This window comes from Mastigoproctus giganteus, chromosome 2 (genome assembly GCF_048544385.1).
Source record: "Mastigoproctus giganteus isolate SK-2022 chromosome 2, ASM4854438v1, whole genome shotgun sequence".
In the NCBI taxonomy this organism is placed as follows: domain Eukaryota; kingdom Metazoa; phylum Arthropoda; class Arachnida; order Uropygi; family Thelyphonidae; genus Mastigoproctus; species Mastigoproctus giganteus.
The window spans coordinates 267,018,883-267,033,214 of NC_143576.1; the positions used below are offsets into that span (position 1 = coordinate 267,018,883).

The 14,332-nt window shown below is 38.3% G+C and overlaps 1 protein-coding gene across 1 annotated transcript in view; it reads right to left on the reverse strand.

Moving 5' to 3' along the window:
- Nucleotides 1-11,489, reverse strand: part of LOC150090455 (adenosylhomocysteinase-like 1) — a 619,708-nt gene extending 608,219 nt beyond the window's left edge. Inside the window, exon 1 of the mRNA XM_090369139.1 lies at nt 11,393-11,489. The gene's annotated coding sequence lies outside the window, so the exon portion shown is untranslated. The remainder of the gene's footprint in view (nt 1-11,392) is intronic.
- Between the last annotated feature and the right edge of the window lie 2,843 nt (nt 11,490-14,332).

Below are 14,332 nucleotides of genomic sequence, written 5' to 3' on the forward strand. Positions count from 1 at the left end.
AAAGGAACCTTCCTTCCACTTATCACCTATGGTGCAGGCACATGGTATTACAGAGCTACTCTAGACAGAAATAAAAAGAAGTCAGAATCTATATGGTAATTATACTACTCAGCATTAAGAGGGCATGCCGCACTGTCAGTACACCTGCTTTGCAGGTCTTGATGAAGTTATCAAAAGAGACCTCAACTATAAACTCAAGAAACAAATCTCAACCAATATGCTAGTCCCATCAACTCTACCAGCAAAGGCAGAGTTGATGGGACAAGACACCCAAAGGGGAAGCCCTAGGATTTTTCTGCACCAAGTATCCCTAGTTCCCCCAAACTTCCTCCTTGATTTGCCTAATGCCACAATTTTGGGCTTATTGCCACAATTTTGCTAACAGAGCAAGGCTTCCTGAATGCAAAGTTGCCTCAACTTGGTTTTTATCCCCAGATCCCAAATGTGCCTGTGGAGCTGATGAAGATTAGGTCCATGTCATTTATCACCAGAGATGAGCAATTATTACCTCTGGTGAAATGTATTACATGGCCCTCTCTGAATTTGCTCAAAAAGTTTTTGAGACCAGGAGAAGCAACCACCAATGGCAATGCAGACAGCAACACCCCTCCCTACGTAGACAAGCACACCTACTGGACTGTGGTAACTACTATGACAAACCAAAACGAGCTGGATGTTAGAATGTTTTGCCCACCCAGAGAGAATGTTTGTTTATTTTAGAAATTGCCTGTTTTTTTATTTTTTTTATTTCATGTCTTTTATTTTTAAAAGCGTAACAATCATTATGCTACATGTGTATCATTTTCGTGGGTACTGGTGGTTATAGGAATGCATGTCGGTGGATGCCTGAGTGGAAGTATGTGAGAGCAGATGAGTCTGAATGTGATGGTATATATGCAGGTGCAAATATCTGCACTGCTGTATGCATGTGCGTGTGTTGACGGTATGCAAATGTGAGCATTATGTGTCCTGTGCTGGATGAGAAATGTCCACATAGCCTATGGAAGGGGATTTAAATTGTATTCCTGTGTTATTGCATCACAGTATCCAATTAGGTTGGTCAGACAGGATCGCCCATTAAAAAATCCGATATGACCGTAGTATAACTGCATTCCTGTCCAAATGGTCCTGCATGACTTCTTTAACCAGAGATCCATTACTTTAGAGCAGAAGTTAAGTTTAATTAAAATTCTATAATATTTATTACTCTCCTAGTGTATAATTTTTTTTAAGGCTGTTGTCTCTGTGTGTGTGTGTGTGTGTGTATGTATATATATATATATATATATATATATCTCTTCATAAGCAACATAATATTCACAGTTCTTGCAAAATAATGCACATAAAGCAATCCACGGATTGACTAAAGCTAGACAGTCCATGGCATTAAAAGTACATTCAATATATGATTTTCTTTTTTCCAAACAAATTGTATGGGAAAAAGAAATAACTGCTGGGTTTTCATTTGTCCAGTTTTAATGAAATCCGACTCGACAAATACAGTGGTATTCAAAGAAAGTGCATCTCCTAGGAATTTCACATTTCTAACCCTTTTTCACGATGGTATGTTACATTAATGACTAGCATTACAAATAAAAATATAAACAAAACACTATTTTTATCTGTTTATTTCACAAAATGAATTTCTATGCTATACTGCATATATCGTCGAATAAATAATCATAAACACATGTATTTAGTGGCAGGAGTAATATTTCAGCATAACAACCAGTGCACTAAAAGTGGATACTATAATTTTCGAGGGGAAGTTGTCTGGATAATCGACGTACTACTTTTGTTTTTTTTTTATGAAAACTCCAAACATGAGGGTTGGAGGTTGAGAATATGAAAGAAGATATTTGTTGACATTAGACTGGAACTTCTGTAGACTGTAATTTTAAGGAAATACGTATGAAGAAAGGCCGTTCCAGAAAACAGCAGTTGAATGAATAAACAAGGAAGATGAAAATTTGGTTTTGCAAATTTGAAGTTGGACAGTAAATGGATGTTGGCGGCACGTGTTCGGACTGTTTCGAAAGAGAGAGTGGTAATTCTAGAAACCAATTCAGAAGAACAGTGACCATGGAAGTATCTGTAGGAAAGGCATGCAGCAGAAACAGTATGCCTATGAGACAGAGAGTGGAAAGACTCTTTTAGAGATGAGTCATTAATTAACCTAACTGCCCTCTTCTGAATGGAATCTAGAAGGCTGAGAGAGGTTTCGGGGGCACCGGCCCAGATGTGGGAACAATATTCCATGGTAGGGCGGATTTGCGATTTGTACAGAGTGAACAGCTGTTTGGAAGAAAAGTAATACCGAGAGCGAAATAGAAAACCAAGTTTTTTAGATGCAGAGGAAGAAATATTTGTAATGTGCTTGTGCCACATTAATCCCCAAAAGAGATATATCATTTTGCCTAGAAATCGGAGTGTCACCAAAGATAAGCATAGGAGTAGAAGAATCCTTTTTGCGAGATATAAGACAAGACTGAGTTTTAGAAGGATTGAAATCAACTAAGTTGTCTTTACCCCACTGTAGAATTGGATAAGATTGGATAAAAATTACCTGGAGACTGGCATTTAAGGAATTGGTAGTGGATAATTGAGAAGTTGAAGCCGATTGAGCAGGGCAAGGTTTCTCAAAATGGAAAGTGGAATGCAATGTGCTATCATCGTCAAAACTATGGATAGGATTTCCAGTCAATGGAAGAAGGTCATTAATATACAAGAGGAAAAGAGTGGGGGGGGGAAAGAACTGAACCTTGGGGTACACCAGCATTAGAGGAAAAGTTAGAAGACAGTGAGCCATCTACCATCACCCTCAGTGAGCGATCAGAGAGAAAACTCGATAACCAAGAACTAGATAAACTAAACTAGATTTACTGATGAATTAAAAGAAAATTTGGTTTCATCAAAAAATCAAAAATTGAGCACAATGTAGTCTGCTATATTGCAAAATTGTATTCGCCTCTAAAATCATATTTCTTATCCATCGACAACTGTTCAAGGATTCTGCTAAGTTTTTTTGAAGATCTCTCAGAAGTATGATTGCATTTCATGCACAGTCAGGCAGAAACATTCCATAATGCGGTGAAAAATATTAGCCGAATAGAAAAATATAAGTATTAGCCGAATGGTGCAAGAAAGCCTATGGCTTATGCTGCACCTGTCAAAAAAAAAAAAAAAAAACAACAATGATAAAAACAAAAAAATAAAATAAAATAAAATAAATAACTAAATAATAATAATTAATAAAAAAAAAAGGAAATTAAACCTATCATTCTATGCACTTCCCTTACCTGCAAGTACTATCCAGATGACCTTTGAATTTCCCCAAACTGTCGGCCTCTACCACCCATGAAGGCAACTTATTCCAGTAATTTATAACTCGCTGGCTAAAATAAAACTTCCTGCAGTCCAATCTAAACAGTTCCCCCCCGTAATTTGAATTTATGTCCCCTAGTTCTAGCATCCTTTATAATCTTGAAAATTTTGTCCTCATTCATTTTACTGATGCCTCTCAGAGCCTTAAAAACCTCAATCAAATCTCCTCTAAGGTGTCTAGTTTCCAAACTCTGCAACCCACATATTCGAAGTCTTTCTTCATAAGGACGCCGTTTTGCCGATCTCACCAGGCAAGTTACTCTTCTTTGCACCCTTTCAAAAAGCTCGATGTCTTTCTTTAGGTGCGGTCTCCATACTTGAATACAGTATTCCAAGAGTGGTCTAACATAAGCCTTATATAATAGGATTATCACGTCCCTATCTCTACTTGCAAAAGTTCAATAGATCGTCGATAGGACACCATGGGTCTTCCTTGCAACCTGTTTATAATGCTCAGAGAATTTCATGTCTGACCGTATTGTAACACACAAGTCCCTTTCCTCCAGTACTGGGTTTAGTTGAACTCCACCAAGTGAATAAGTTTTTTTTGGGATTACTGTTTCCCAGGTGTAATACCTTACACTTTGTTGGATTAAAGCACAGCTGCCATTTTTCTGACCATTCCAGAAGTCTATCTAGGTCTCTCTGAAGAAGCTCAAGCTTGACAGTGATCATTAACTACTCTACCAATTTTAACATCATCTGCAAATTTAGACATCACGCCCTCTATCCCTTCATCAATGTCGTTTATGAAAATTAAAAACAACAGTGGTTCTAATACTGATCCTTGGGGAACCCCACTTCTTACATCAACCCAATCTGAGGAGTAGCCATTTATCACAACCCTCTGCCTCCTGCCCTGAAGCCATCCGTCTATCCATCTAAGGATTTTTCCAGTGATTAAAACCTGTTCCAGCTTATAAAGCAACCGCTCATGTGGGACTGAGTCAAAAGCTTTGCTGAAATCTAAATAAACAATGTCGAAATTATTCCTAAATCCAGCTCATGAGTGACCCTTTCGAAATAGCGAACCAGATTTGTTAAACATGATTTTGCCTTTACAAAACCATGTTGAATATCCTTGAGAATTTCAATTCGATCCAAATGATCCTGAATTCCACACTTGATCATTGCCTCCATGATTTTCCCTACTACTGAAGTCAGACTGACAGGTCGATAATTTCCAACTTCACTTTTAGAGCCACCCTTATGTATGGGAGATACATTTGCACTTTTCCAATCCAAGGGAATCTCCCCAGAATCTAGTGATGCTCGCATAATTAGCCTCAATGGTTCAATGCACTCGCTTGCCACCTCCCTTAAGATTATAGGGTATATTCCATCAACTCCAGGAGCCTTACTGGTCTGTAGGCTCGAAAGTTTTTTCATTAAATAATCTTGCGAAATTTCAATATCATTAATTACATATTTTTCTACTTCGCTCCCACAATTTCCCACTGCCACAAAAGGCTTTTTGGAATATCGAAGCAAAATAACTGTTGAGTTCATCTGCAACGGCAGTTGGTGTATTTAATACTATCCCCTTTCCCTTACGTAAAGGTCCGATCTGGTTTGTCCTGCTCTTCTTGGCATTTATATATGTGAAGAATTCTTTATCCCCCCTCTTTGCTCTGTTTGCTAGTTATTTCTCATAAACTGCCTTTGCCTGTCAAACCTTTTCTGTGGCTCTATTACAGATCTCCTTGTAGCTGTTATAGGCTTCAGTACTTTTCATTGCTCTGTAACCTTTCCATGCCACCTGTTTTTTTTCTGCTCAAGTAATGTGGCAATTTCACTATTCATCCAACTTGGAACCCTTCTTGTGGAGTATTTTTTTTTAATGGTATATACGCATTCAAGGCATCTGTGATTAATGTTTTAAAAGCGTACCACAGTTCAATTGTATTCATTCTCTGCGCGATATCTACCCAGTTAATAGAGGCCATGTAGTACCTTATGCCATCGTAATTTCCTTTTCTGAAATTAAAACCCATTCCTTTGCCTTTTACTTCTGCTACCTCTCTTGTCATCATCCACCGTAGAACTCCGTGATCACTTCCTGCTACTGGTTCCTCTACTGTCAGCCCTGTTATGTCATCAGATTCATGTGTGATGATGAGGTCTAGGATATTCTTTTCTCTAGTACTTTCCCTGACATGTTGATACAAATAACAGTCATTTAGTTGATTTAAAAATTTTGTTCCCCATGTCGAGTTTCCTTCCCATTTACTCCAATCAATTAGAGGCAAATTGAAATCACCCATAATAAGGCATTGACGCTTACTTGCCCATTCCATTTGAATGTAGAGGCTTTTGTCATAATCTTCACAATCACCTGGTCTGTAGATTACTCCTACTCTCATTATACCTTTGTTTCCAACTATCTCACACCATACAGACTCTATACTAGCATGTGAAATGTCTGAATCCGGGAAAGCTATCATCGCACTCAGGCTGCTTCTGATAAGAAGCATTACCCCACCACCCCTTCTATCTAACCTATCCTTCCTAAATACATTATACAAGCGTACAGAGACTCATCATCCCCAATGCCCGGGTGGCACCACGTCTCTGTAAGCCCTATTATGTCCGCATTACTTGTTTTAACCAGCAGTTCGAATTGGCTCTTTTATTGACGACACTTCTAACGTTACTGTATAAACAATTAAGATTTACTGTTCTTGTATATTTAACAACCCTAACACAACCCTTGAAGTTTTTTAGGCTCTCTTCCCTGATATTAGCTACCCGCTGACGTAAAACGTCTTTGCCCCCAGAACATCTAGATAATACGTCCAGTTGGGGTAACAGATAAGAACTCTTAAGGTATGTGCAAGAGTTACATTGACCAATATTATCAGATAAACGCGTGTCAGTATTACCCACATCCCCCCTAACTAGCAGTTTCCCTGAACCTTTAAGGTATCCTCAATAATACTGGCAAAAACTTTTGCACCACCTTTGTTTAAGTGTATCCGGTCTCTACAAAACAAATTCCTTCTACCTACAAGTGTGGGCCATGCTGATAGAAATTTACCCCCTAAAGCCTTGCAGATTCCTTCAAGTCTTGAGTTAATCCACAAGGCTCTTAACATATAATCCCTCCTATCGTGTCTGGCAGAATTGCAGACACATACACATTGTGGCCTAGCTCGCGACATTTCCTCAGCACGGTCCTGTATTTTTCCAACAAATCGTTAGATCGTGTACGTTTAATATCATTTGTCCCCACATGAATAATAATATTTTCTTTACCCCCTTTAAAATCTGACAATCTGTTGGTGACATCATCAATAGTTGCTCCCGGCAGACATACCCTGGTTCTGCTCCACCTATTCTTATTACAAAAAATATTCCCCATTTCCCTGACAATGGAGTCTCCTAATAAAACAATGTCCTTTTTAACCAGAGTAGTTTGCACTTGGTTTTTCTGTTTTGAGGCTCGAATCGAGTGTGCATCACTTGGTAGATTGCTGGAGTTTTGAGTCCCTGACGAGCTCCCAGATGCATTATTTTCGAGGGCAAGCACTCATTTTTTCAGGGACTCAAATTGTTCCATCAGTGCACCAAATTGTAATTTAAGATCAGTGCACTCCTTACATCGATCACAAAGAAAAGAATCCCCAGGTGAGGTAGGATTAGTCACCAGATCGACCTTGGAAAACATTCCACAGGTCCCACAACGGATTAAATCATTACTCACCCGTAAATCGCCATCTGCTATTTCCGTGATATTCCCGATATTGAGGGTGATAAAAATCCAATTACAGAAGTTTTTGAAGAGATAAATGGTTTAAAATTCAAATTAAAAGTACTCAAATTACCACTCAGTTAACAAATTCAGTTAGCAATCAGTTAACAAATGGTTAACTGATTGCTAACTGAATTAACTGATTGTTAACTGAAAACAAGTGGTTAACTGAATGCTAACTAATAAGAAAATGGTTGCTCCAAAAAAAAAAAAAAAAAACATTTCCAATGTGAACAGTTTTTTTTATTTTTTTTTTTATTTATTATCGGAACTGTATCAAAGGCGATAACACATTTTCAAAATATTTTGTTTTAGATGGATTAATCTTAAAAATTATGTTAATTGGCAATGTGTGTAAAAAGTTTTCAATACATTTCAACTTACTATAAAATGACAACTGATGCGGATGAAGAAGAAGGTGGGTTTTTTTGATGAGATATCATATTTTAAAAAATATGCTGATGATTCAAAAAGAAAAGAATGCCAACAGATATGAGATGCTTCGAAATTTTAAACATTTTGACACAAGGGACATACCAAGAAGGCATTTGAAAAGAGTAATTGGATTTGTATTATGATTGCTGGGAACCAATGGTGCAAATGGAAAGAATTTTTTTTGGTAAAAGATAAGCTATGGACATCAGAAAAAAACAAACTGATCACACAAATGCTGAAAGCAATACTACAAGTTATAATGAAGAATTATTTAAGAAATATTTGCTCCATGGAAATATATATTTAATTATATTATTTAATTTCTCTTGTTTTTATTGTTCAAAAAAGTATGTATTTTTATTATTATTTCACAGAAATACCTATATAATATACTTATTTCTGTGAAATAAAACAAATATAGGATATTGGTTTTTGTTTTAAGAAGTGTTATATTTTATTTTATACGTTTAGTTCAAAGAAGTATATGTATTTAATTTATATTTTGTACCTGAATATTTTTTATAAATAAAAAATTAAAAAATATATATGCGTACATTATTTTTTGGGACGAGGGGTTAAAATCAATTTCCCGCATTGGAATGCTAAGGAATCTGGTCACTTTACACATATGGATAGTTCGTGGCCTTTTCATGGCTTCTCTACGGACAAAGGAATATAGGGAAAAACGAATATGAAACTCAAATTTGTCATTCTCGAATCAGCTACGAAAATTTTCGGAAGAACACATTATCAACATATTTTAAAGACATCAGGGATCCAACTAGAAGATTTTACAAAATAGAACAGAAAGCTCGTTAATAAAATAGTTGTTAATATTGGAGTATGTACACAACGAATCGCACGCCCTGAAAGGCAAATCCAATAAAACGTCCCGGAAGTGGCAATCCCTGGTAGAGTTTAAAGGTTTACCCCCCCACCTCCACTTATGATCAAAATAATGTGGATTTTTTTTGTTTTTTTTACTGCTATAATGATGATTAATAGCGTAATGATTCCCCCGAATAGTGCCTTAATCCCCCTCTCCCTTTAGAAAATCCACTGAGCACGGAACTTGGACAGTAGCAGCAAATCTTCATAAAAGAATAATCCTTTACCCAAACATCGCGCGTGTGCTCTGATTTGTGACTAGGGTGACCAACAGCCCCGAATTTTGCGGGACATCCCGATTTTCGGCGCTCTCTATAGAGAGGCGCCCCGAAAGAACCCTAGGCGGGACGCCATTTGTCCCGATTTATCGCATAACTTAAAATAAATAAAATAAAATATAATAATAGATCATACTAAAATTCATTAACTAGCATAACGTGAATGTGTATAGAAAGTTTAAATAAAATAAATCTCCATTTACACCCTTCGATGTTTATTTGTCTTAGATTCTTGGAATTTTATCAGTCTAATTAAATAAATGAAAACTAATGATTATTCATATTAAAAAATAATAGAAGCCTATGTTCTGTTAATTGTTTGATGTTGACCTAATAATGAATAAACATTTTACTTACCTACCTACGAGTATCTCATTTATTCAACCTACCTATTTAATGTCAAGATATACCTATATATGTATTATAACCAAGAAGGGACATGTACATACGTTAACATCACAAAGTATTTTGTGATCTGATGAACCAATGGGGGAAAAAAATCAAAAAAAAAAAAAATCACGATTTTTTAAGGTCGATATCCCGCAAGGCCGCCGTAGCCTAGTGGTCAGGCGCGTGGTTGCATAAGTACACGTGCCTTGAGTGACCGGGGTTCAAGCCCGTGACTGCTGAATACGGTGCCGTTTCTTGTATTCTGTCTATCTTGTGAACTCCTCTGACCGTTTGGTCGTCCCGGAGTATAAACAGAAAATTTATTTAAATTGGCTGATGAAAAGTTAGTCACACTACTTGTGACTGAACCTGTGATTGTAAGCTGTCATTCCACGGTGCATGCGGCTCCTGAAATACTGTACATAATTTTATAAAGTTTCTATTTACCTGTATTTATGCTGCGAATTTAAAGTTACTAGGAACTTGCGAGTTGGATTATATCCCTCCGTGTGTGCAAGACATTTGCTGCATTTCCAGTAAGAAAGCAAATTTAATTTTTACATGTAGTTAAATTTTTTTTTTTTTTTTTTGCTGCCGTTATAGGAGCGATATTGTTGCCACTGCTCCAAATAATAAAATTTTAGGGCTTCATATCATGTAACACACACGTCTGTATGCACAACAAATTAAAGTTGAAAGAGAAGTGTGGGTGAAGTCTGCACCAGCCAAAAAAAAAATTCCCGAGTCATCCTGGGAGGGGGGGGGAGAGAGAGAGAGTATCCTCGATATGTCTGTATCGAGGCAGTTCTACGTAGCCAGTCATGTCGAAATATGCATGGGTTCTGCCTCTAATAAAGTAATTCATTTGGAGTGGCAGGAAAAGTAATTCATTTGTTGATGAAAATACAGTACAACAAATTTTTACCCACTTGGAGGGGGGGCGGAATCAAACACGCAAGCTCTGAATAGCAAGTTTAAACAGAGTCGTGTCTCGTCTTTATTCATCGCAAAACAGCTAAAATACAACCCTTGATACGCAACGTATCAAGGGTTGTACATATTAATACAAATAGAGCAATCTAAATTGCATTAATAAAAAAATAAAAATAAAATCTATATTGCATTAATAACTATTTCATTTGCAGTTTAAATTCATTTTATTACTTGTTAAAAAAAAAAGTTATATTAAGGGAAGTAAGGCAAATAGTGATTAAAAATAGTAAAAGTATTAAAAAGTTTATTTCTAAATTAATGAAAGTAGGGCATAAATTTCCAGCAGAGAGGGGCAAATGGAGCTCTATCAAGAAAAACGAGTTGGAATCACGTTTGGTCACAGGTTAGCGATGAAGCGTTCCGACGCCTCTTACACTTTTTACGGAATACACGTAAAGTGAATGTTAAAAATACAAGACATCTTTCTTATCATAATATGGGAAGTAAAATAACTCGTATCAAAACAATTTATTAAAGCGAATAACGAAATTTCAGGAACACGTCTACTGGAACAATGCTTCATTCGCGCATGCGCAATTTGATTAAAACGTTGACTTAGAGCGGACTTCCTGTGACATCACAAAACGTCTAACTGTGCACGTGATATAACAAGAAAATTCTTTCTGAAATAACTTAACGTTAAGTTCCCCCCCTTCACGCTTGTAACTATTCATTTTCCCCGATTAACTGAGAGCCACGCTTATTCACTTGCCAATATACAGCTCGGTTAGAAGTCACCACTATCACACGTTCGGGACTTGCACGTTTTCTTGTGCACCTCTTGCGCGCACGTTTCACACGGCGCTTTAAGCACACAAGTATTATTTAAAGACACTGAGGCTCTGTATCGCTTTTGATCGTGATGGCGGTGTACGGCACACGAGGTGACCGGAAAGTGTTCTCGAAGAAGCACTATTTTTGACGTGCCAGTGAAAGCCCTTCCGGGTTACAAGAACACAATACACGTGGTCTTCTACTGAACTCGAAATTAGCGTCACACTATATGAAAAATGCGAGCACTCAACTTTCTCTCGTATGGCCAAGCGTCCGTATTAGATGCACGTGAATTTGAAAATGTCGGGATACAACGGGGCATTGGAATTAAGTATACTCGGAAATTAGGCCTAATGCACGACTACCTAAAGCACGAGAGAAAAGCGCGTGCAGCGTGTTGGTGCAGACGGCTCGTTTCGAGACAGCTTTTTACCTTGTCACCGATAACACTTTATCAAAGGAATAATAAAAGTATATTTGTTAAGAGCGAGACACCTACCCGAGGGATTCCAGTCGCATCGACTCGCCTGCGATCGCAAGTATTGGGGGGTTCGTCAAATTTCGTAGCTTCTTCAGCAGCTCGCGACTCGCCGTTGTCAGCCATGATTAAGGAGAACCACTTGTGCAAATCGGCCAATGAATTGTACGGCTTCGACCAGCCGTGATGACGCTTAAGAGCGGGAAATGTGACCTTGTTCTCTAATTCTCGCTTGTGTTTATCGTAGTCCCGCACTGTGATGTAATCGGCTTCTGGGGATTACCCTCCACCGGAAAACGGCTGCCGCCATAGCTTGCGAACCACAGTTCTATCACATTAATAGGTTAGCTCTTAATGAGCGCTAATTATTTATTCTTCGGGTAATTTTGGCATCAGTAAATTAAATGAATTTCAAAAAAAGAGTTTCACTACCCCAACAGCTGCAGCCACTACAGTACTTGAAAGCGAAGTGTCCCTCGCTTCTGACACTCAACAAAACACTGCAACAAACAATAACTTTGCTGCAGCCGATCCAAAAGACTCATCGGCTGTGAATGTATCTCGAGTTTCTTTCGGATTGTTCCAATCCGCAAGAGGGGCAAAAGTACCCCACATCACTAAGCGATTGACAGTGCTCAATTGAAAATTTTTGCAACGTACAGGCAAAACTATAAATTCGACGATCTCCCCCTCCCCTGCTCAATATTTCCGAAGGCGCTCACGTGATCTAGCCGTTGCGTTTTCACGGAGGCGGACCTAGTGGTATGGCTAATATTAAGACGCCCCTGTCTCTTACACACAGATATGCTATTTGAAAATGAAATGCACAAGGCATAAATTCTTATGTGTTTGGTAATTAACTATATAGTATCGGTGTGCTTCATCATCATCAGTGGGCGGGCAGGTACCCTGATAATCATTACTTTTACAAGGGTACCTGCCCGCCCACTGATGACGAAGCCCAATAGCTTCGAACCGATCGTCTAGGTAGTGGTCTCCTCTGAATATAAATAACAGTAGTCTTCTCTACTAGAGAAGCGTTATTTTTTTATTTATTTATTTTTTTATGTGAACCCCAAACATGAGAAGTATTAATACTTAGTACCGTGCTTGGGTTGGAGGTTGAGAAGACGGAAGAAGATATTGGTTGACATTGCACTTGAACTTCTGTAGATTGTAATTTTCAGGAAATACGTATGAAGGAAGGTTGTTCCAGAAAACGGCAGTTGAATGAATAAATGAGGAAGATGAAAACTTGGTTCTGTGGGTTTGAAGTTGGACAGTAAATGAATGTTGCCTGGTGGCGGCACGTGTTCGGACTCTTTTGAAAGAGAGAGCGGGAATTATAGAAGAACAGTGCCAATGGAAGTATCTGTAGAAGAGGCATGCAGCAGGAACAGTACGTCTTTGAGAAAGCGAGTGGAGAGACTCTGTTAGAGATGAATCATTAATTAACCTAACTGCCCTCTTCTGAATGGAATCAAGAAGCCTGAGGGAGGTTTTCGGGGCACACCCCAGATGTGAGAACAATATTCCATGGCAGGGCGGATTTGCGATTTATACAGAGTGTGTAGCTGTTTGGAAGAAAAGTAACGCCGAGAGCGAAAGAGAAAACCAAGTTTTTTAGATTCAGAGGAAGCAATATTTGTAATGTGCTTGTGCCAAGTGAGATTAGAAGTTAGGGTAATCCCCAAAAGAGATATATCATTTTGCCTAGAAATCGGAGTGTCACTAAACATAAGCATAGGAGCAGAAGAATCCTTTTTGCGAGATATAAGACAAGACTGAGTTTAGAAGGGTTGAAATCAACTAATTTGTCTTTGCCCCACTGGAGAATTACCTGAAGATCGACATTTAAGGAATTGGTAGCAGATTTTCGAGAAGTTGAAGCTGATTCAGCAGGACAAGGTTTCTCAAAATGGAAAGTTGAATGCAATGTGCTATCATCGGCAAAACTATGGATAGGATTTCCAGTCAATGGAAGAAGGTCATTGATATACAAGAGGAAAAGAGTGGGGGAAAGAACTGAACCTTGGGGGACACCGGCATTAGTGGAGAAGTTAAAAGACAGAGAGCCATCTACCATCACCCTCAGGGAGCGATCAGAGAGAAAACTGAATAACCAATTACTAAAAACAGTTGGCAAACCATAAGTTGGAAGCTTGTTTAGAAGACTTTTATGCCAAACACGATCAAAAGCCTTCAAGATATCAAGAGCAACTACTTGTGTTTCACCGAACCTTTCCATCGAATTAGTCCATAAATGGGTAACATAAGCCAGAACATCACCAGTGGATCGACACTGACGGAATCCATACTGCCGATTGTTGATCAGACGGAAGGTTTCTAGGTAGTTTACGAGTTGGCGGTTAATTGATTTCTCCATTACTTTAGAAAGAGTAGAAGTAATTGCAATGGGACGATAATTGAATGAGAGGGATTTGTCACCCTTTTTGGGAACTGGCTGGATATGAGCAAATTTCCAAGCAAAAGGAAAAACACCTTAGTGATAAGAAAGTGAATAAAGGCGGCAAAGTATAGGAGTAAGTTCAGGAGCACAGGTTTTGAGAACAAGTGGAGAAATACCATCAGGACCTGGAGCTTTCTTAGCATCAAGATTCATCAAAATCCTTCTGATATCCTTTTGACGGAAGACCACAGGAGGCATTGAATGGAGCGTGTTGGGAATGGTGGGAGGTGTTTTACCAAGATCATTAATACATGATCTGGAAGAAAAATGGGATGCTAGTAGGTCAGCTTTATCCTTGGCTGAAGTGACAACAGAACCATCTGGTTTGTACAGAGGTGGGAGCAGAGATGGACAAAAGTTGCAGCCAATAGCTTTGGAAAGTGACCAGAATGCTTGGCTACCATTAGGGCAAGAAGCAAGTTTTCTACTCTTAGCCTGTTCGAACTCTAGTTTGGACTGATTAATAACTGCTTTTCAATGGTTGTGAGCTT